Raw genomic sequence first — 22,440 nt, forward strand, 5'->3', positions numbered from 1 at the left:
CTCACACAACCTCTACAAGCCAGAAGGTTGAATAAAATGACATTTTACTGTACTTTACCAGTTGTTCATGATGTTGGTCCTTTTGGCAGTAGACAATATATTCACAGGAAAGTATAACATCAACTTTTCAATGCGCTGGTAATGCATTCAGATTTCTATCAATGAGATAGCACCTAAATATGAACTGTTCCACCACCCAAAATGAGTACAAACATGTATTTCAGTCCAAGTCAAGCACGGATGACAACAGTCTTCACATTCCAGGCTGAGGTTCCAGCATGATAACTCTTGTCCTCATTTGTAGGAGTTGACATTGGCAAGGCAGATCTAATTTCATGCAATGCACCCGTTTCCTTATTTATGTGTGCGGTATGTTGAATCTGAGGGGTGAGTCATGTAGCCTTGCTCCATTCCCTGAGCCAATAATAACAAGTTAAAGGACCTTTCTCTGAGAACTAGCACGTTAGTGCCTTTCATCATCTGTGAGTTTATCTATCACCCTGTTCAGTCCAAATCACTGCCCTTTTTCAGTAGGTGAAAGCAATATGATGGAAAACTGACTTGGGGTCAGGGTCATGGTCAATTTGAATTGAAGGTAGTCAATTCAGGACTTTAATTTAAAAATGAATACGTTCTCAATCAGCGGAAAACGAAAAGCTATTTATGTCAAAATTTCATTATTTCATCATCACTTCCTGAATGAACTGCCTTCAACCCCCTCAAACAGGGTTGGGGTCAATTCAGTCAGAGGGCTTGATAAACAGAGGGCTTGATAATCAATTGATTAGTTGAACGTGTTCGGTGCTGGGCTGGAACAAAAATGTGCATCTCTTGCGAACAGAAACACTTTTCAGTCCCTGAATTGGTTTGCCAATAATGAATTGGACACCCCTGCTACCATATTCTCATGTCAGTGGTCATACTCGAAAGTGAAGGAAGGCAATTGTTTGAGAGTAATCAGACATCGATCCACTTTCCCTGATGTGACAAGTCAGTGTGTAAATGAAAAGGGATTTGAAACAACTGTTGCCTTTGAGAGGATGTGGGTGTGGTGCCCTACGCCTCAAATACAGCTGACAAGTTGGATCATTTCTGAGACAGAAGTCAGATTGAGGGAACCCTTGCCAGAGCTACCAGTATGTGCATTGCAACACAACGATACATTTAGTCATTGACAGATATACCGCTCTTGTGAGTAAGGTGCTTCACACACGATAAGCATCTTAGTCCTACAGAGTAGAGGGGGATGAGGTGAGGATGTTGATGGTGTTGAGTCAAAAGCATGTCTCTAATCAGTTGGAAATGTGAGAGGTGTGTTTAAACTGTGTGTGTGATGAGATTTCCTCATACTTCATCAGCCCTCCGCAGCTCCAGGAAGACTAGAGCTAAAGTAAACAATTCCCTCCCTTCGTTTGAAACATGCCAACATATTAACACAAGCGCAGTGACGGATTTAGGTAAAGGCCACATGGGCAGCCACCCAAGGCGGCATCTTGCCGAGGGCAGCCACCCAAGGCGGCATCTTGCCGAGGGCAGCCACCCAGGGCGGCATCTTGCCGAGGGCAGCCACCCAAGGCGGCATCTTGCCGAGGGCAGCCACCCAGGGCGGAATCTTGCCGAGGGCGGCACAGGGTGCCCGCATTAAACAATTATAATGATAATAATAGAAAAATACATTCGGAATGGTGACATTTGCGCGATCGGTTTTCTATTGCGTGTCACGTCAATGATATCATGTCACCGTGTGGGACTGTGGGTCAATTAACCTTGTCGGAGTGGTGGCCCTGATTCTAGTTTGTGAGCTAGACAGGCTACTGCCTGGTAAGGTCTCCCAGTCAGAAGTACGAGACGGAGAGGGGGCGGGTGGGAAAGTTGACCTCAGGTCTCCCAGTCAGAAGTACGAGACGGGGAGGGGGGCGGGTGGGAAAGTTGACCTCAGGTCTCCCAGTCAGAAGTACGAGAAGGGGAGGGGGCGGGGGGGGAAAGTTGACATCAGGTCTCCCAGTCAGAAGTACGAGAAGGGGAGGGGTCGGGTGGGAAAGTTGACCTCAGGTCTCCCAGTCAGAAGTACGAGACAGGGAGGGGGCGGGGGGGGGGAAGTTGACCTCAGGTCTCCCAGTCAGAAGTACGAGACGGGGAGGGGGACTGGGGGAAGGTTGACCTCAGGTCTCCCAGTCAGAAGTACGAGACGGGGAGGGGGGGCGGGGGGAAAGTTGACCTCAGGTCTCCCAGTCAGAAGTACGAGACGGGGAGGGGGGCGGGGGGGAAAGTTGACCTCAGGTCTCCCAGTCAGAAGTACGAGAAGGGGAGGGGGCGGGGGGAAGTTGACCTCAGGTCTCCCAGTCAGAAGTACGAGAAGGGGAGGGGGGCGGGGGAAAGTTGACCTCAGGTCTCCCAGTCAGAAGTACGAGACGGGGAGGGGGACTGGGGGAAGGTTGACCTCAGGTCTCCCAGTCAGAAGTACGAGACGGGGAGGGGGACTGGGGGAAGGTTGACCTCAGGTCTCCCAGTCAGAAGTACGAGACGGGGAGGGGGTGGGGGGGAAGGAAAAAGTTGACCTCAGGTCTCCCAGTCAGAAGTACGAGACGGGGAGGGGGACTGGGGGAAGGTTGACCTCAGGTCTCCCAGTCAGAAGTACGAGACGGGGAGGAAAGTTGACCTCAGGTCTCAGGTCTCCCAGTCAGAAGTACGAGACGGGGAGGAGGGCGGGGGGGGGAAGGAAAAAGTTGACCTCAGGTCTCCCAGTCAGAAGTACGAGACGGGGAGGGGGACTGGGGGGAAGGTTGACCTCAGGTCTCCCAGTCAGAAGTACGAGACGGGGAGGGGGGCGGGGGGGAAAGTTGACCTCAGGTCTCCCCTCTGGAAGCCCGTGGTAGGGGGAGCAGGGGAACCTACCAAATAGTTGTGCAATTTAGTTTGTGTGTTTCTTGTTTGAAATGCAATAGTGTACTATTCAGGGTCTCTTCTTTATAAGTGGGTTTTTCTATTTGTGTGATATACGAGTTGTGCAATTTAGTTTTATTTGTGTGTTTTTTGTTAGCAATAGAGTAATTGTGTTATAGTTTGATCCTCTTTTTATTTGTATTTATATACTACTTTTTAAAATTTATTTTAATTTTACCCCCTTTTCGTGTTATCCAATTGTTAGTTAATACTCTCTTGTCGTATGGGCTCGGGAGAGACGAAGGTCGAAAGCCATGCGTCCTCCGAAACACAACCCAACTAAGCTGCACTGCTTCTTAACACAGCGCGCATCCAACCCGGAAGCCAGCCGCACCAATGTGTCAGAGGAAACACTTGGTTAGCGTGCACTGCGCCCGGCCCGCCACAGGAGTCACTGGTGCACGACGAGACAAGGATATCCCTACCGGCCAAACCCTCCCTAACCCGGACGATGCTAGACCAATTGTGCGTCGCCCCACGAACCTCCCGGTCGCGGCCAGCTGCGACAGAGCCTGGGCGCGAACCCAGAGTCTCTGGTGGCACAGCTTGCGCTGCGATGCAGTGTCCTAGACCACTGTGCCACCCGGGAGGCCCTTTGTTATTTATTTTTGATATTTACGAGTGGGGGTGCAAGCTAGAACCGTCACTGTACACACACTCACACACTCTCACAGTTACACACACACACACACACACACACACACACACACACACACACACACACACACACACACACACACACACACACTCACACACAGTTACACACACTCTCACAGTTACACACACACACACACACACACACACACACACACACACACACACACACACACACACACACACAGTTACACACACACACACACACTCTCACAGTTACACACACACACACACACACACACACACACACACTGGTTGCATTGATTTCATCATCAGATTGTTTACTGTAACATGGTATTGATCTAACTACCTGTTTACCATGTCATTTCTGGTGTGTAGTGGACTGTGAAATACATTGGTCCTATTTCCACAAGTATGTGATGACATTTCCAAACTCCAAACCTGTAACGCAGCTAGTCTTACATTCAAAACCTTTTATTGTGCATTCATTTTGTTTGTTTGTAGACATCAGTCCACCACACAACCATTTCATCCAAAATATACATGGCCTGTGAAATATAATGAGTACATTGGTTTAATCACCAAAACACAACATGATGAAATCTTCTCAATTTAGCTATTTTAATAGCTAGCAGTTAATCCATTGGGCAAACATATTTGGTATTACGTAGTTTTAGTACTGCAGGTTAGGTTAGGGTTAGTAGCAGGTTAGGGCTAGGGTTAGGAGCTAGTTAGTTGAAATGTTACTGATAGTCTGTAGAGCTTCTACATTGGTAGACTATCCAAATAAAGTGTTACCAAGTTTTGTACTAAGAGTTGTGAAAATGTACCACATACATGCATCAAAGTGCAAAACAAATCTGGAAAGCGTACTGTAACCTGGATAGATGGAATTTCCATAGATTTCAAATTCAGAGATTCAGAGTGTTTAATAGTCACATGTACAGGGTTGGAGGTGTGATTGCAGGGTATAGTGTTTAATAGTCACATGTACAGGGTTGGACAGGTGTGATTGCAGGGTATAGTGTTTAATAGTCACATGTACAGGGTTGGAGGTGTAATTGTGTTTTAATAGTCACATGTACAGGGTTGGAGGTGTGATTGCAGGGTATAGTGTTTAATAGTCACATGTACAGGGTTGGACATTGGTGTGTTTATTGCAGGGTGTGATTGCAGGGTATAGTGTTTAATAGTCACATGTACAGGGTTGGAGGTGTGATTGCAGGGTATAGTGTTTAATAGTCACATGTACAGGGTTCCAGGTGTGATTGCAGGGTATAGTGTTTAATAGTCACATGTACAGGGTTGGAGGTGTGATTGCAGGGTATAGTGTTTAATAGTCACATGTACAGGGTATAGTGTTTAATAGTCACATGTACAGGGTTCAATTGCAGGGTATAGTGTTTAATAGTCACATGTACAGGGTTGGAGGTGTAATTGCAGGGTATAGTGTTTAATAGTCACATGTACAGGGTTGGTGTGATTGCAGTGTAATTGCAGGGTATAGTGTTTTTAATAGTCACATGTACAGGGTTGGAGGTGTGATTGCAGGGTATAGTGTTTAATAGTCACATGTTGGAGGTGTAATTGCAGGGTAGTGTTTAATTGCATGTACAGGGTTGGTGTATTGCAGGGTATAGTGTTTAATAGTCACATGTACAGGGTTCCAGGTGTAATTGCAGGGTATAGTGTTTAATAGTCACATGTACAGGGTTCCAGGTGTAATTGCAGGGTATAGTGTTTAATAGTCACATGTACAGGGTTGGAGGTGTAATTGCAGGGTATAGTGTTTAATAGTCACATGTACAGGGTTGGAGGTGTAATTGCAGGGTATAGTGTTTAATAGTCACATGTACAGGGTTGGATTGCAGTGTGTTTAATAGTCACATGTACAGGGTTGGAGGTATTGCAGGGTGTGTTTAATAGTCACATGTACAGGGTTGGAGGTGTGATTGCAGGGTATAGTGTTTAATAGTCACATGTACAGGGTTGGAGGTGTAATTGCAGGGTATAGTGTTTAATAGTCACATGTACAGGGTTGGAGGTGTGATTGCAGGGTATAGTGTTTAATAGTCACATGTACAGGGTTGGAGGTGTGATTGCAGGGTATAGTGTTTAATAGTCACATGTACAGGGTTGCAGGTGTAATTGCAGGGTATAGTGTTTAATAGTCACATGTACAGGGTTCCAGGTGTAATTGCAGGGTATAGTGTTTAATAGTCACATGTACAGGGTTGGAGGTGTAATTGCAGGGTATAGTGTTTAATAGTCACATGTACAGGGTTGGAGGTGTGATTGCAGGGTATAGTGTTTAATAGTCACATGTACAGGGTTCCAGGTGTAATTGCAGGGTATAGTGTTTAATAGTCACATGTACAGGGTTCCAGGTGTAATTGCAGGGTATAGTGTTTAATAGTCACATGTACAGTTGGAGGTTAATAGTCACATGTACAGGGTTGGAGGTGTGATTGCAGGGTATAGTGTTTAATAGTCACATGTACAGGGTTGGAGGTGTGATTGCAGGGTATAGTGTTTAATAGTCACATGTACAGGGTTGCAGGTGTAATTGCAGGGTACTGTGAACATCTTAGGCTTTGAGCTCTAACATGCAGGACTAAGTGTAAAAAACAACAACAACAACAATATAAATATAACTATATACAGTTGAAGTGGGAAGTTTACTTACACCTTAGCCAAATACATTTAAATTCAGTTTTTCGCAATTCCTGACATTTCATCCGAGTAAATATTCTCTGTCTTAGGTCAGTTAGGATGTCAGGTCTGTTAGGACGTTTTACTGTGGATAAAGATACCTTTGTACTTGGTTCCTACAGCATCTTCACAAGGTCCTTTGCTGTTGTTCTGGGATTGATTTGCACTTTTCGCACCAAATTACGTTCATCTCCAGGAGACAGAATGCGTCTCCTTCCTGAGCGATATGACGGCTGTGTGGTCCCATGGTGTTTACACCTGCGTACTATTGTTTGTACAGATGAACGTGGTACCTTCAGGCATTTGGAAATTGCTGCCAAGGATGAACCAGACTTGTGGAGGTCTACAATTTTTTTTCTGAGGTCTTGGCTGATTTCTTTATATTTCCCCATGATGTCAAGCAAAGAGGCACTGAGTTTGAAGGTAGGCCTTGAAATACATCCACAGGTACACCTCCAATTGACTCAAATTATGTCAATTAGCCTATCATAAGCTTCTAAAGTCAAATGTATTTATATAGCCTTTCTTACACCAGCTGATATATCAAAGAAGTGGAGTTCCCGTAACATGTTGTGATGCAGCCCGACAGTATGCTCTCGATGGTGCTCGAACACTGGGGACAGGACACATGAATTCAGCATCCTGAGGTTGAAGAGCTGCTGTCGTGGGTTCTTCGCAACGGTGTCCATGAGGTTAGAACATTTCAGCTTCTCTGAGATGTGTATACCACAGCCTCGTTGATGAGGAAGGGGGCGTGTCCAGCCTGGTTCCTCCTGACGTCGTCAGTCAGCTCCTTTGTTTTGCTAACGTTGAGGGAGAGGTTGTTTACCTGGCACCACGTTGTCCCTACCTCCTCCCCGTAGGTTGTCTCATCGTTGTTGGCAATCAGTCCTACTACTGTCGTGTCGTCAGCGAACTTGATGATGCAGCTGAAACTGTATGAGGCCACGCAGTCGTGGGTATACAGGGAGTACAGGAGGGGACTGAGGGCACACCCTTGTGGACCGTGTTGAGGATTAGTGTCGAGGCGATAATGTTGTCTACCTTCACCACCTGGTGGCGGCCCGTCAGGAAATCCAGGACCCAGTTGCATAGGGAGGAGTTTAGACGCAGGGCTGTGAGCTTTGTGAAGATCTTATAGGGCACTATGTTATTGAAGGCCGAGCTGTAGACGATTAACAGCATCCTCACCTATGCATTACTTTTGTCCAGGTGGGTAATGTGCAGTGTGATGGCGATTAAGACTTTGTGCCACTTGTCCTATTCAATTTGATATTTACACTAGACCTGGGTAAGGTGAACGGGGTCAAATATGTAAACTACTTTCACGTTTGGGACTATTCCATTGGTTTCATCGTACTGAGCAAAGTAAGTCGAGGGCAGCTCAAGGATTTGAAAGTATTTTACCGATGCAGTGAATTTTCAGGTTCAAAAGCACCACCTATTGGCCATTATATATGTATATATATATACACTGCTCAAAAAAATAAAGGGAACACTAAAATAACACATCCTAGATCTCAATGAATGAAATATTCTTATTAAATACTTTTTTCTTTACATAGTTGAATGTGCTGACAACAAAATCACACTAAAATTATCAATGGAAATCAAATGTATCAACCCATGGAGGTCTGGATTTGGAGTCACACTCAAAATTAAAGTGATGAAATGTAATGTCCTTTGATGTAATGTCCTTAAAACAAGTCAAAATGAGGCTCAGTAGTGTGTGGCTTCCACGTGCCTGTATGACCAACCTACAACGCCTGGGCATGCTCCTAATGAGGTGGCGGATGGTCTCCTGAGGGATCTCCTCCCAGACCTGTACTAAAGCATCCGCCAACTCCTGGACAGTCTGTGGTGTAATGTGGCGTTGGTGGATGGAGCGAGACATGATTTCCCAGATGTGCTCAATTGGATTCAGGTGTGGGGAACGGGCGGGCCAGTCCATAGCATCAATGCCTTCCTCTTACAGGAACTGCTGACACACTCCAGCCACATGAGGTCTAGCATTGTCTTGCATTAGGAGGAACCCAGGGCCAACCGCACCAGCATATGGTATCACAAGGGGTCTGAGGATCTCATATCAGTACCTAATGGCAGTCAGGCTACCTCTGGCGAGCACATGGAGGGCTGTGCGGCCCCCCAAAGAAATTCCACCCCACACCATGACTGACCCACCGCCAAACCGGTCATGCAGGAGGCAGCAGAACGTTCTCCACTGCGTCTCCAGACTCTGTCACGTCTGTCATATGTGCTCAGTGTGAACCTGCTTTCATCTGTGAAGAGCACAGGGCGCCAGTGGCGAATTTGCCAATCTTGGTGTTCTCTGGCAAATGCCAAACGTCCTGCACGGTGTTGGGCTGTAAGCACAACCCCCACCTGTGGAAGTCGGGCCCTCATACCACCCTCATGGAGTCTGTTTCTGACCATTTGAGCAAACACATGCACATTTGTGGCCTTTTTGCAGGGCTCTGGCAGTGCTCCTCCTGCTCCTCCTGCACAAAGGCGGAGGTAGCGGTCCTGCTGCTGGGTTGTTGCCCTCCTACGGCCTCCTCCACGTCTCCTGATGTACTGGCCTGTCTCCTGGTAGCGCCTCCATGCTCTGGACACTACTCGCATTGATGTGCCATCCGGGATGAGTTGCACTACCTGAGCCACTTGTGTTGGTTGTAGACTCCGTCTCATACTACCACTAGAGTGAAAGCACTGCCAGCATTCAAAAGTGACCAAAACATCAGCCAGGAAGCATAGGAACTGAGAAGTGGTATGTGGTCACCACCTGCAGAACCACTCCTTTATTGGGGGTGTCTTGCTAATTGCCTATAATTTCCACCTGTTGTCTATTCCATTTGCACAGCAGCATGTGAAATTTATTGTCAATCAGGGTTGCTTCCTAAGTGGACAGTTTGATTTCACAAAAGTGTGATTGACTTGGAGTTACATTGTGTTGTTTAAGTGTTCCCTTTATTTTTTTGAGCAGTGTATATATATATATATATATATATATATATACGTATATATCTATATATATATACGTATATATCTATGTATATATATACACACACACACACACACACACACACACACACACACACACACACACACACACACACACACACACACACACACACACACACACACACACACACTCTCTCTCTCTCTCTCTCTGTTCCATAACAGAGATTTATAGTGACAGTTGACTCCAGAGAGATTAGGTTGCAGTGTTCCCATGAGAAGAAGCAGTGTAAATGTACAGACATGCTATCTCATAGCCTCGCCTCATTGAGATGTCCATCAGCAGTGCTGTGAAGCTTAATGGCCCCCCTGTGAAAGGTTGGGGTCAAGACCATGTCAACTAGCATATCCATTCATCACGCCTGTTGAGTCTCCAGCCATCTCACTATCTTGCACCCTATTCCCCATATAGTGCACCACTTTTAGCCAGAGCCACATAACGCTGCTATTTGATATTGGAGTTTGTTTTACTGGGTTGATTGGTGTCAGTGGCACCACTGTCATGTTCCTGTGATTATAGCAATGCCCAGCTAGTATATTTGGTTCCTTGGAAGTTGTGGGATTATAGGTTTTTGGTTTCACATTGATTCTGGGAATGAAGCCAGTAGTTTCCTTTCAGGTAAGATTGAAAAAAAAAATGTAAACGTTCTGAAAATTTCACTTGTTCTGGGAACGTAAATGTTTTTAATCGCAGGGAGGTTCTGAGAACGTTTTACTATGGTTCCCTGAAAGTTTTCCCGGAAGGTTTTATTAAATCCCAAATCAAATCAAATCACATTTTATTTGTCACATACACATGGTTAGCAGATGTTAGTGCGAGTGTAGCGAAATGCTTGTGCTTCTAGTTCCGACAATGCAGTAATAACCAACAAGTAATCTAACTAACAATTCCAAAGCTACTACCTTATAGACACAAGTGTAAGGGGATAAAGAATATGTACATAAGATATATGAATGAGTGATGGTACAGAGTGGCATAGTGGCATAACCTCACACTCAACGTCAACAAAACTAAGGAGATGATTGTGGACTTCAGGAAACAGCAGAGGGAACACCCCCCTATCCACATCGATGGAACAGTAGTGGAGAGGGTAGTAAGTTTTAAGTTCCTCGGCATACACATCACAGACAAACTGAATTGGTCCACTCACACAGACAGCATCGTGAAGAAGGCGCAGCAGCGCCTCTTCAACCTCAGGAGGCTGAAGAAATTCGGCTTGTCACCAAAAGCACTCACAAACTTCTACAGATGCACAATCGAGAGCATCCTGGCGGGCTTTATCACCGCCTGGTACGGCAGCTGCTCCGCCCACAACCGTAAGGCTCTCCAGAGGGTAGTGAGGTCTGCACAACGCATCACCGGGGGGCAAACTACCTGCCCTCCAGGACACCTACACCACCCGATGTTACAGGAAGGCCATAAAGATCATCAAGGACATCAACCACCCGAGCCACTGCCTGTTCACCCCGCTATCATCCAGAAGGCGAGGTCAGTACAGGTGCATCAAAGCTGGGACCGAGAGACTGAAAAACAGCTTCTATCTCAAGGCCATCAGACTGTTAAACAGCCACCACTAACATTGAGTGGCTGCTGCCAACACACTGACTCAACTCCAGCCACTTTAATAATGGGAATTGATGGGAAATGATGTAAAATATATCACTAGCCACTTTAAACAATGCTACCTAATATAATGTTACATACCCTACATTATTCATCTCATATGCATACGTATATACTGTACTCTATATCATCGGCTGCATCCTTATGTAATACATGTATCACTAGCCACTTTAACTATGCCACTTTGTTTACATACTCATCTCATATGTATATACTGTACTCGATACCATCTACTGTATCTTGCCTATGCTGCTCTGTACCATCACTCATTCATATATCTTTATGTACATATTCTTTATCCCCTTACACTGTGTATAAGACAGTAGTTTTGGAATTGTTAGTTAGATTACTTGTTGGTTATTACTGCATTGTCGGAACTAGAAGCACAAGCATTTCGCTACACTCGCATTAACATCTGCTAACCATGTGTATGTGACAAATAAAATTTGATTTGATTTGTTAAATGCCGAGCTGTAGTCGATGAACAGCATTCTCACATAGGTATTCCTCTTGTCCAGATGGGTTACGGCAGTGTGCAGTGTGGTTGAGATTGCATCGTCTGTGGACCTATTTGGGCAGTAAGCAAATTGGAGTGGGTCTAGGGTGTCAGGTAGGGTGGAGGTGATATGGTCCTTGACTAGACTCTCAAAGCACTTCATGATGACGGAAGTGAGTGCTACGGGGCGGTAGTCGTTTAGCTCAGCTACCTTAGCTTTCTTGGGAACAGGAACAATGGTGGCCCTCTTGAAGCATGTGGGAACAACAGACTGGGATAGGGATTGATTGAATATGTCCGTAAACACACCAGCCAGCTGGTCTGCGCATGCTCTGTGGATGCGGCTGGGGATGCCGTCTGGGCCTGCCGCCTTGCGAGGGTTGACACGTTTAAATGTTTTCCTCACGTCGGCTGCAGTGAAGGAGAATGGAAATGATAGGTTATTCAAAGGTAATTAAATAGCGTTCCCGAGAACATGATTCAATATGACTTTTTAATAACACTGCTAGCTTAATTTGGGTTAACTGCTTTGAACTCTAAGCACAGATAGGACACATGGAAATTAATTTGCTTAGGTATTAATCATGCAAGCACAATTTCTTTGCGCAATGAGATTCAAACCTATGATCTTTTGTTCTCTATCATGGAATCAGTCCACAGCACCACCAGGATGGAGCTACCATGACATGTTTTTTTGTAACTCATGCAACGCTGTTCATTTTAGTCTGTTCAAACAGACCCCATTTCAAAGGAAACAGGCACTTATTAAGATCCAAACAGTGGGTGCTGCCAACATACCTGAACACACTTAACAAAGTGGAGGATAGAGAGTTTTGTTGATGCTGAGAATGGACTGTATACGTTTTTAAATAACATCCGTTATTTTAATAGAACCATGAGGAAACTTGTAGGAAACGTTATGCTGAAGTACTGAAATTCCCACAGAAGAATGTTTTTTCTTAACTTTCTAGGAACAATTTGAGAACATTACTTTAAATAGAACCACGAGGAAACCTGTAGGAAACGTTATGCTGAAGGACTGAAATTCCCACCATATGGTTCTCAGAACGTTATGTGCTAGCTGGGTGTTCTCCTTTCAATTAAAAACTCTATGAGGATGTCACTAACTGACCTGATGTTATTTCTCAAAGTGTGAATTCCTACAGTGTGTGTGTGTTTAAAATAGCTGACCCTTACAGCCAAGGGAGGAGACAGGAAGGCTGGCTTGCAAAAAGGTCTTCAAGTGCAGAATAGTTTATTTACAAGTACAGTGAAAGGATGACGAAAGACAAAAAATGACACGTAGGCTTAAAATCCCAAAAGGAAATTGACTTGCTTACAGATCTTAGCTGAATAAACTTTTCAAGACAATTACACAGCTACATACAAATGCCAAGGTGGCATGGCATAGCCCAAAGAAGCATGTGCATTAGGCCTATAGCCTGTCGCTTCCACAGCCTGCTTAAATACAATAACGGCTATATTTCCTTAAACCTCCTAACAGGAATGTATCTCAATGATATAAAGAAGTGAATACATAATAACGTATTTGATTCTGTACACGGATTGATCGTATTTCCAGTTGTACAGTATATTTCAGATCCAAACTGCATCAACACTGAGCCTTTCATCCAAAGCAAAATATAGACATTTCATCTCCATCTTTACCATCTCAATTTAAACGTTTACTGTGCTTTTTATGCACTTTGAGATTATTTTCTGTAATGAAAAGCGCTAAACAAGTTAAATGTATTATTATTATTGACCTTCAGTATTGATATAAATCAATACAGAGACACAATAACAATCATAATGTAATAGTAGTTAAATACAGTGTTCATAGAATGCTCTGGCAGAAAGGATGGAAAACTCTCTACGGCTCTGGACCCAGGTTCCCCAAAAGCATCTTAGGCTCAATGGTTCTAACGATGAATTTAGCCTTAAGATGCTTTTGTGAAACCAGGCTCCAGTCTTCCAATGAAGTCACACCAGTAACTGCGCACCTCTGGACAAGGATTCCGCTTGGCAGAGCGGATCAGAACCAGGAGCTAACCGTGGGTGTCAAATGTTTGTTAGACAGCTAAACAACGACAACAAATACTTGCCACCGGCTTTCTGAATAAATGTAGGCTACGGAGGTAACTTCCACCTCTGTTTCCTCCTGAGGTGTAGTGCCATCTCTCTGTTTCCTCCTGAGGTGTAGTACCATCTCTCTGTTTCCTCCTGAGGTGTAGTACCATCTCTCTGTTTCCTCCTGAGGGGTAGTGCCACCTCTCTGTTTCCTCCTGAGGTGTAGTGCCACCTCTCTGTTTCCTCCTGAGGTGTAGTGAGTTAATATTGATAAACACTAAAACAAATGGACCATTAATTGTCTATGCAGAGGTTTAACTCGCACATTACACAGTATCAATGAATCTAAGCTTTAGTCCAGCCCACCCCCCACCCCCCACAAAACATATCAAATGTATTTAGTCACTCTGTGTTTTCATAATTTTTCTTCATTTCACAAAAGACTGAATTTATCTCACCGGAGAAAGCATCTGAGTGAGCGAAACAGCGCTCCCCTTTCTCTATATGTGTAGGCCATCTAGTTGATGCAGTCTGGTCAAAAAGAGTATGACATTTTTGCCACCTGTAGAATTGAATGCAAGGGAAGCCAGCGAGCATTTGGCCTCCTTTGATAAAAACAAGTATAAAATAATAGCCAATCAGCGAGTGAGCTAAACTGAGTGAGCTCAACTGTGAATGGCCTTGGTGCACCAAAAAAAAGTGTAAAGGGAAGCCAGTTTGGACTTGGCTTCACTCCTATCATATTGCATCAAGATAAATATGTAAATGACAGAAACCACTTGAATTGTTGCATCTCGTTGTGTTGTTGTCCTCCGGCAGCTAATAAGATAGCTAAAATTGTCCCTTTCCTAAATTAGCCATGGATGGAGATGGGGATTTTGACTTGTGGTTTTACTTAATTCTCTGTACTGGTCAATGATTATAACAGCGATTCTGATCCAATCATTAACTCATACATTGTGACCCTGGACTGAGAGAAATTCAACACGTAGCTAGATGTAGAAGGCTAATGTTAACTAGTGTTGGGTTCTGAGAGTATGAAATATACTTATACATGTCACTGAGGGAGTGCTGATGTTTACAGGGGCTACACCAGAAGTTAATGGTTATCTGTATGAGGAAGGTATATAGTATATATCTTATCTTTATGTACATATTCTTTATCTCTTTATACTTGTGTGTATAAAGTAGTAGTTTTGGAATTGTTAGGTTAGATTACTCGTTGGTTATTACTGCATTGTCGGAACTAGAAGCACAAGCATTTCGCTACACTCGCATTAACATCTGCTAACCATGTGTATGTGACAAATACATTTGATTTGATTTGATTTTAGTAAGCTTGGAATGTGTTGAGTGCAGGGAAGCAGGCTGTTAGCCAGCATGCCAGCTTTAGCGGAGTCTGTCACTAGCACAGTCAGTGTAGTCAGCTCAACTATCCCCATTGTCTGTGCCTCGATCTAGGTTGGGCAAAACTAAACATGGCGGTGTTCGCCTTAGCACTGAAACATGGCTTAAGCCTGATGAATTTACGGTGTTATATGATGCCTATCCTCCTGGTTACACTAGTGACCATATCCCCCGCGCATCCCGCAAAGGCGGAGGTGTTGTTAACATTTACAATAGCGTTTTCGTCTTTTGAGCTTCTAGTCATGAAATCTATGCAGTCTACTCAATCACTTTTTATAGCTACTGTTTACAGGCCTCCTGGGCCACATACAGAGTTCCTCACTGAGTTCCCTGAATTCCTATCGGACCTTGTAGTCATAGCAGATAATGTTCAACATTTTGGTGACTTTAATATTCACATGTAAAAGTCCACAGACCCACTCCAAAAGGCTTTCAGAGCCATCATCGACTCAGTGGATTTTGTCCAACATGTCTCCGGACCTACTCACTGACCGTCATATTCTGGACTTAGTTTTGTCCCGTTGAATAAATGTTGTGGATCTTAATGTTTTTCCTCATAATCCTGGACCACCATTTTATTACGTCTGCAATCACAACAACAACATCACACAATATTCCACTCAGACCCCAACCAAGGATAATCAAAAGCTGTGCTATAAATCCTCAGACAACCCAAAGATTCCTAGATGACCTTCCAGACTCCTTCCACCTACCCAAGGACATTAGAGTACAAAAATCAGTTACCACCGACTGAGGAACTCAATGTAACCTTGCGTAATACCCTAGATGCAGTCGAACCCCTAAAAACAAAAAACATTTGTCATAAGAAACTAGGTCCCTGGTATACAGAAAATACCCAGAGCTCTGAAGCAAGCTTCCAGAAAATTGGAACGGAAATGGAGCTACACTAAACTGGAAGTCTTCCGACTAGCTTGGAAAGACAGTACCGTGCAGTACCGAAGAGCCCTTACTGCTGCTCGTTCATCCTATTTTTCAAACTTAATTGAGGAGAATAAGAACAATCCAAAATGTATTTTTGATACTATCGCAAAGCTAACTAAAAAGCAGCATTCCTAAAGAGAGGATTGCTCTCACTTCATTCATGAACTTCTTTGACGAAAAGATCATGTTCATTAGAAAGTAAATTACGGACTCCTCTTTAAATCTGCATATTTCTCCAAAGCTTAGTTCTCCTGAGTCTGCAGAACACTGCCAGGACCTAGGATCAAGGGAGACACTCAAGTTTTTTAATACTATATCTCTTGACACATTCATGAAAATAGTCATGGCCTCAAAACATTCAAGCTGCATACTGGACCCTATTCCAACTAAACTACTGAGAGCTGCTTCCTGTGCTTGGCCCTCCTATGTTGAACATAATAAACGGCTCTCTATCCACCGGATGTGTACCAAACTCACTAAAAGTGGCAGTAATAAAGCCTCTCTTGAAAAAGACAAAACTTAACCCAGAAAATATAAAAACGTATTATCGTGTCTTCCATTCCTCTCAAAAATTGTAGAAAATGTTCCTCATTGCCTTCCTGAAGACAAATAATGTATAGGAAATGCTTCAGTCTGGTTTTAGAGCCCATCATAGCACTGAGCCTGGTATATGACCTTTTAATGCCGTCAGACCGAGGTTCTGCATCTGTCCTCGTGCTCCTAGACCTTAGTGTTGCTTTTGATACCATTGATCACCACAATCTTTTGGAGAGATTGGAAACAATACACAGCTGTACATTTTGATGAAACATGGTGAAGCCCTCCCTGGAAGCTTGTGTTTAAGACATAAGGAAGTGGATGGTGGCAAATGGTCTACTTTTAAACTCAGACAAAATAGAGATGCTTGTTCTTGGTCCCAAGAAACAAATAGATCTTCTGTTGAATCTGACAATTAATCTTGATGGCTGTACAGTCGTTTCAAAAAAAACTTGTGAAGGACCTTGGCGTTACTCTGGACCCTGATCTCTCTTTTGACGAACATATTATTAATACTGTTTAAAGGACAGCTTTTTTCCATTTACGTAACATTGCAAAAATCAGAGACTTTCTATCCAAAAATTATGCAGAAAATGTAAGGGCTTGCTCCTACCTATCTTTCCGATTTGGTCCTGCCGTACATACCTACACGTATGCTACAGTCACAAGACACAGGCCCCCTTACTGTCCCTAGAAGTTCTCAACAAACAGCTGGAGGCAGGGCTTTCTCCTATAGAGCTCCATTTTTATGGAACGGTCTGCCTATCCATGTGAGAGATGCAGACTCGGTCTCCACCTCTAAGTCTTGATTGAAGACTCATCTCTTTAGTAGATCCTATGATTGAGTCTAGTCTGGCCCAGGAGTGTGAAGGTGAACGGAAAGGCACTGGAGCAACGAACCGCCCTTGCTGTCTCTGCCTGGCCGGTTCCCCTCTCTCCACTGGGATTCTCTGCCTCAAATCCTATTACGGGGGCTGAGTCACTGGCTTACTGGTCCTCTTCCATGCTGTCCCTAGGAGGGGTACGTCACTTGAGTGGGTTGAGTCACTGACTGATCTTCCTGTCTGGGTTGGCGCCCCCCCTCGGGTTTGTGCCGTGGGGGAGAACTTTGTGAGCTATACTCGGCCTTGACTCAGGATAGTAAGTTGGTGGTTGAAGAGATCCCTCTAGTGGTGTGGGGGTTGTGCTTTGGCAACGTGGGTGGGGTTATATCCTTCTGTTTGGCCCTGTCCAGGGGTATCGTCGGACTGGGCCACAGTGTCTCCCGACCCCTCCTGTCTCAGCCTCCAGTATTTACGCTGCAATAGTTTATGTGTCGGGGGCTAGGGTCAGTCTTATATTTGGAGTATTTCTCCTGTCTTATCCGGTGTCCTGTGTGAATTTAAGTCTGCTCTCTCTAATTCTCTCTGTCCTTTTCTCTCTCTGTTTCTCTTTCTCTCTCTTTCTCTCAGAGGACCTGAGCCCTAGGATCATGCCTAAGGACTACCTGGCCTGATGACTCCTTGTCCACCTGGTTGGTTGTGCTGTTGCTCCAGTTTCAACTGTTCTGCCTGCGGCTATGGAACCATTGCCTGTTCACCGGACGTGCTACCTTGTCCCAGACCTGCTGTTTTAAACTTTCTAGAGACAGCAGGTGCGGTAGAGATACTCTGAATGATCAGCTATGAAAAGCCAACTGACATCTAATCTTGAGGTGCTGACCTGTTGCACCCTCTACAACCACTGTGATTATTATTATCTGACCCTGCTGTTCATCTATGAACATTTGAACATCTTGGCCATGTTCTCTTATAATCTCCACCTGGCACAGCCAGAAGAGGACTGGCCACCCCTCAGAGCCTGGTTCCTCTCTAGGTTTTTCCCTAGGTTCCGGTCTTTCTGGTGAGTTTTTCCTAACCACTGTACTTCTACACCTGCATTGCTTGCTGTTTGGGGCTTTAGGCTGGGTTTCTGTACAGCACTTTGTGACATCAGCTGATGTAAGAAGGGCTTTATAAATACATTTGACCTTGACTATGAAAGGAAGTTAAGCTAGCGAGCAATCATTTTAGCCAGGTAGCCTAGGACAACAAAACATTTAAGTGTGTACTGTATGACAGAGTCATAGACCATTTTGTCAACATGACAGAAGAGGATGGCATTGGTGTTTCTCTACGAGAAGGGTGAGTCAATATGTTTTTTCTACATGCACGCGTGCACGCACGCACACACGCACACACACACACACACACACACACACACACACACACACACACACACACACACACACACACACACACACACACACACACACACACACACACACACACACACACACACACACACACAGAAATCAGGACCCTGGACAGTCACCATATTTAGCTTACGTGGATTAGACTAAACTTGTTCTTGGTATCTTTTAGTTGTCACTGTATTAGACTAAGCATAGTTGATTTGATGATGTTGAAGTTGAAATGGTGCTCGAATAGTGAAGGCAGCTCCTGTTTTCTTGTGACTTGCGGTAACTCTCCGTGGTTCGAAATCAACAGTTTAGTGGTCCGAAAATGTCGGAAGCACTAAACTTGCTTGGCCATGCTGTAGGTCATGTAACTGTTTGTTACATTCAATATGCTCTGTGGACTTCACCAGACAGATGTTGCTCTCCGGTTTTGTGATGAAACAAAGCTGTGGTTGAATTTATTCTGCCACTGTGTCTTTTTATTTTCTCGGCTTTAGGCCTATATATCACAGTCGCAAGGCACATGAACTACCAGGTTAAAGAGGAAACAAGGCAATTATCACAACACATAGGTTGTAATATGGCTTTTTCCCCCTGGCCTGGCTTCCCCTGTGATTTTACCCAGGCACCGCTACTGCAGCCTTGTCTGCGACCACAGACCCATACTACAAATGTCGTTTGAGGAGTTAGCGAGATAACTTTGAGTTCAACTCGAGATACCTTTGGTTAACTCTTGAGTTCAACTCGAGATAACTGGTACCACGAATGTGGCTCACCTTTTAGCCAGGTACATTTATATGTCAACGAATCCTTCAGATCTAACCTGCTCCAGAGAAGACTATCTCAGTGCGAAGCACATTTTATTCGGAATGAAGTATCTGAGCCACGATTTGTGGACCAATGAAATCGGATTCCTCTAGGAAAGATTGCTTCATCATCCAATCCATTTCAGGAAGGCAACTGATTAAATATTTTATCAAACAAATGTTTTTTGTGTTCAAAAATCACGTTACACATTTTGTAATGACAATGCATTTCAAACTTCACGCACAGTTTACGTTTGTATGACTTAATACAATTATTTTACTGATAGGAGTGGGGAAGAAATGTGCTCGTGCATTTGGCAACTACGCCAAAGTACTACAATAAAGATGGCACTTCTAAAAGTATTTTTCAAACATTAGCCTGCTGAATTTGCCAGATAACCTTTCTTTCATTTTGATTTCGGCACCAATGAAAAAGTGTCACTGACTTAGCAATGGATTTATGTTTCAGCATTGTCTCAATGAAGAGTGCGACGTTCGACTAGCCATGTGCTACGTGCACGCGCAGTTACAAGCCTGCTACAGTTAGCGGCAGGCGGATGAGCAATATCCACCGTTGTAGTACGGATGAAGCCTGAGCTGGAATGGGAAGCTAACTGAAGCTGGCCAGATTTAGTCAACTCTGAGCAGATCTAGCTTGCTTCATAGGATACCCCTCTGTAGACTCATGTTAGTTCCCTGATCTTGTGACTAGGCTTTAGCTCAGCAGACAAATGTTTTTGTTGAGCTGTGCAGATGATTCGGGATCAATACCTGTTAGAAAGTCAGACAGACAGACAGACAGACAGACAGACAGACAGACAGACAGACAGACAGACAGACAGACAGACAGACAGACAGACAGAGAAAAAAGAGAACTATCATCAAAAATCTACTAAATGTCTCTACCTTGACCATGAGCGAGATCATGACCTTGTGAACTACTGCTAACGTAATACTACAAAATCTGGAACACTTCACTGAAAGACATTGGCCCACTGGAGTTGGGACTCGGGAGTCCTGTGCGTGTGTGTGTATGTGTGCAAGGTTATCACTGTGGGTCAATCTCCATGAATTGATCAGCTTGATTTAAAGTGTGATCATTTCCAGTTACTATAACCCCCGTTTCAACCAAGCCCCAAGTCTACTATTAATGATAAAAATAAATATTTATTTATTTAACCTTTATTTATTAACTAGGCATGTCCTCTTTAATTTCCTCTTTTAACATCTTTGACTTTCTGCATTTTTACACAATAATCATTTTCCTATTTCTATCAATTGTTTGTAGTTCTGGAAGCGATGCTTCTCTCAAAGCCTGAAGATGGCGCTCTTTCTACATGTGAGCCTCTCAACCTGTGTGTGTGTGTGTGTGTGTGTGTGTGTGTGTGTGTGTGTGTGTGTGTGTGTGTGTGTGTGTGTGTGTGTGTGTGTGTGTGTGTGTGTGTGTGTGTGTGTGTGTGTGTGTGTGCGTGTGCGTGTGCGTGCGTGCGTGCCTGTGTATTAGCTACAGACCGGGCGAGCTGCCTAGCCTGCCTCTCCAGCGCTCTTGCCTCCCGTTGCTGTGCATCGCTCCAGTCTATTGCTTTGTAGTCTAACACCGCTTCGCCGCTTCCTCCTTTCCCCGCCTATGCCTCTCCCTCTCCCGGTCAGCATCCAGCGAATGGTCAGTCCACCCCCTGACCACCTGCAGGGAACGGTGAGAGAGTAGCTCCGTTCTGAGCACACTGCGGACTGCTGAAAGCTGCCAAAGGAAGACGTGGATATAAGTGCCGTTGTTGACGTTACCGGGGATTGTATTTTGGTAAGTGCAAAGTCATCCCGCTTTACCGTGTTTTAGTTTCCCTCCCTCATCCTCTTCCATCTTGTCACACAGTGAGGAGCGGGAGATGAGATACTCTAGCCTGGCAGAGGACCAATATGAGCCAGGGTGTTTTCAATGCGTACCGTTATGCAGTTGCAGATCGTGCATGAATCCTATTTTTACGCAGTTGAAGCGGCTATATGGAGTAGTTTAAAGATGAAAGAGACTCGTTATAAACGCTAAGTTGATAATAGAATAAATTGTAAATAAGAATTTCTTCTTAACTGACTTACCTAGTTTAATAAAGGTAAAATAAAAAATAGGTTTATAGACAGTAATGTAGATTACATTAGGAACCGTGGTCATGGGGGAAGCCGTTAAATTCTGACGGTGCTGAGCTCGCTCACCCTAGACTATTTTGCGCGTGTGGATTTGGCTCGAGTTCAGTATACCGACTGACCCACATTTAGCTTACCGTGAACGGCGAGTGAGGCAGATATATAGAGAGAGACCAAATGTAAACAATAGCAGATTCACACATAGCAGTATACCCGTTTGATATTGTTCTACAATGAATACTGTTTTTTTTAAGTAGCCTAACATACGTTGGAGATGAATCCAAATCTAAAACAAAACAATGCATCTGCAAATACAGGCGTGGAAACAGAAGGAAAGAGATGGATGGTGTTTGGGGTGGTGATAAAACCAGGGAGAAATGTGAATTCTCCCATTCTCCGTTTCTCACACTCCTGTCTTGGTTTAATCGATAGCTGTGGCGGGCGTAAGGGAGGGGTTTGCATGGGCATTATTTTGACTTTGGGATGGAGAAGAGGAAGAAGGTGTGGGTAATGTTTGGAATTGCCATCTATGCATAGATGTGTACCCAGGAGCATTTTGTTAAGATACCTCTGGTTAACCAATTTGAAATAATATTTTAGTGTATTATTTAAGTACCAACAGCAAGAACATATTTGGCAACACCGACAAAGCTCCTTGTCGAACCTCAAAAGTGTCCATCAACTCAAAGTCCAGTCTCTCACACACACACACAAACACACACACACACTAGGGCACTTGGGTACTGAGCTGAATCGCTCCTCTTTTGATTTTATTTAGATTTTGATATAACCTTTATTTAACTAGGTAAGTCAAGAGCAAATTCGTATTTACAATGTAGGCCTACCAAGAGGCAAAAGATCGCCTGCGGGAATGGGGGCTGGGATAAAACTAAATAAAGTAGGAGACAGTAGA

This window comes from Oncorhynchus nerka, linkage group LG6 (assembly GCF_034236695.1).
Source record: "Oncorhynchus nerka isolate Pitt River linkage group LG6, Oner_Uvic_2.0, whole genome shotgun sequence".
NCBI classification, from domain to species: domain Eukaryota; kingdom Metazoa; phylum Chordata; class Actinopteri; order Salmoniformes; family Salmonidae; genus Oncorhynchus; species Oncorhynchus nerka.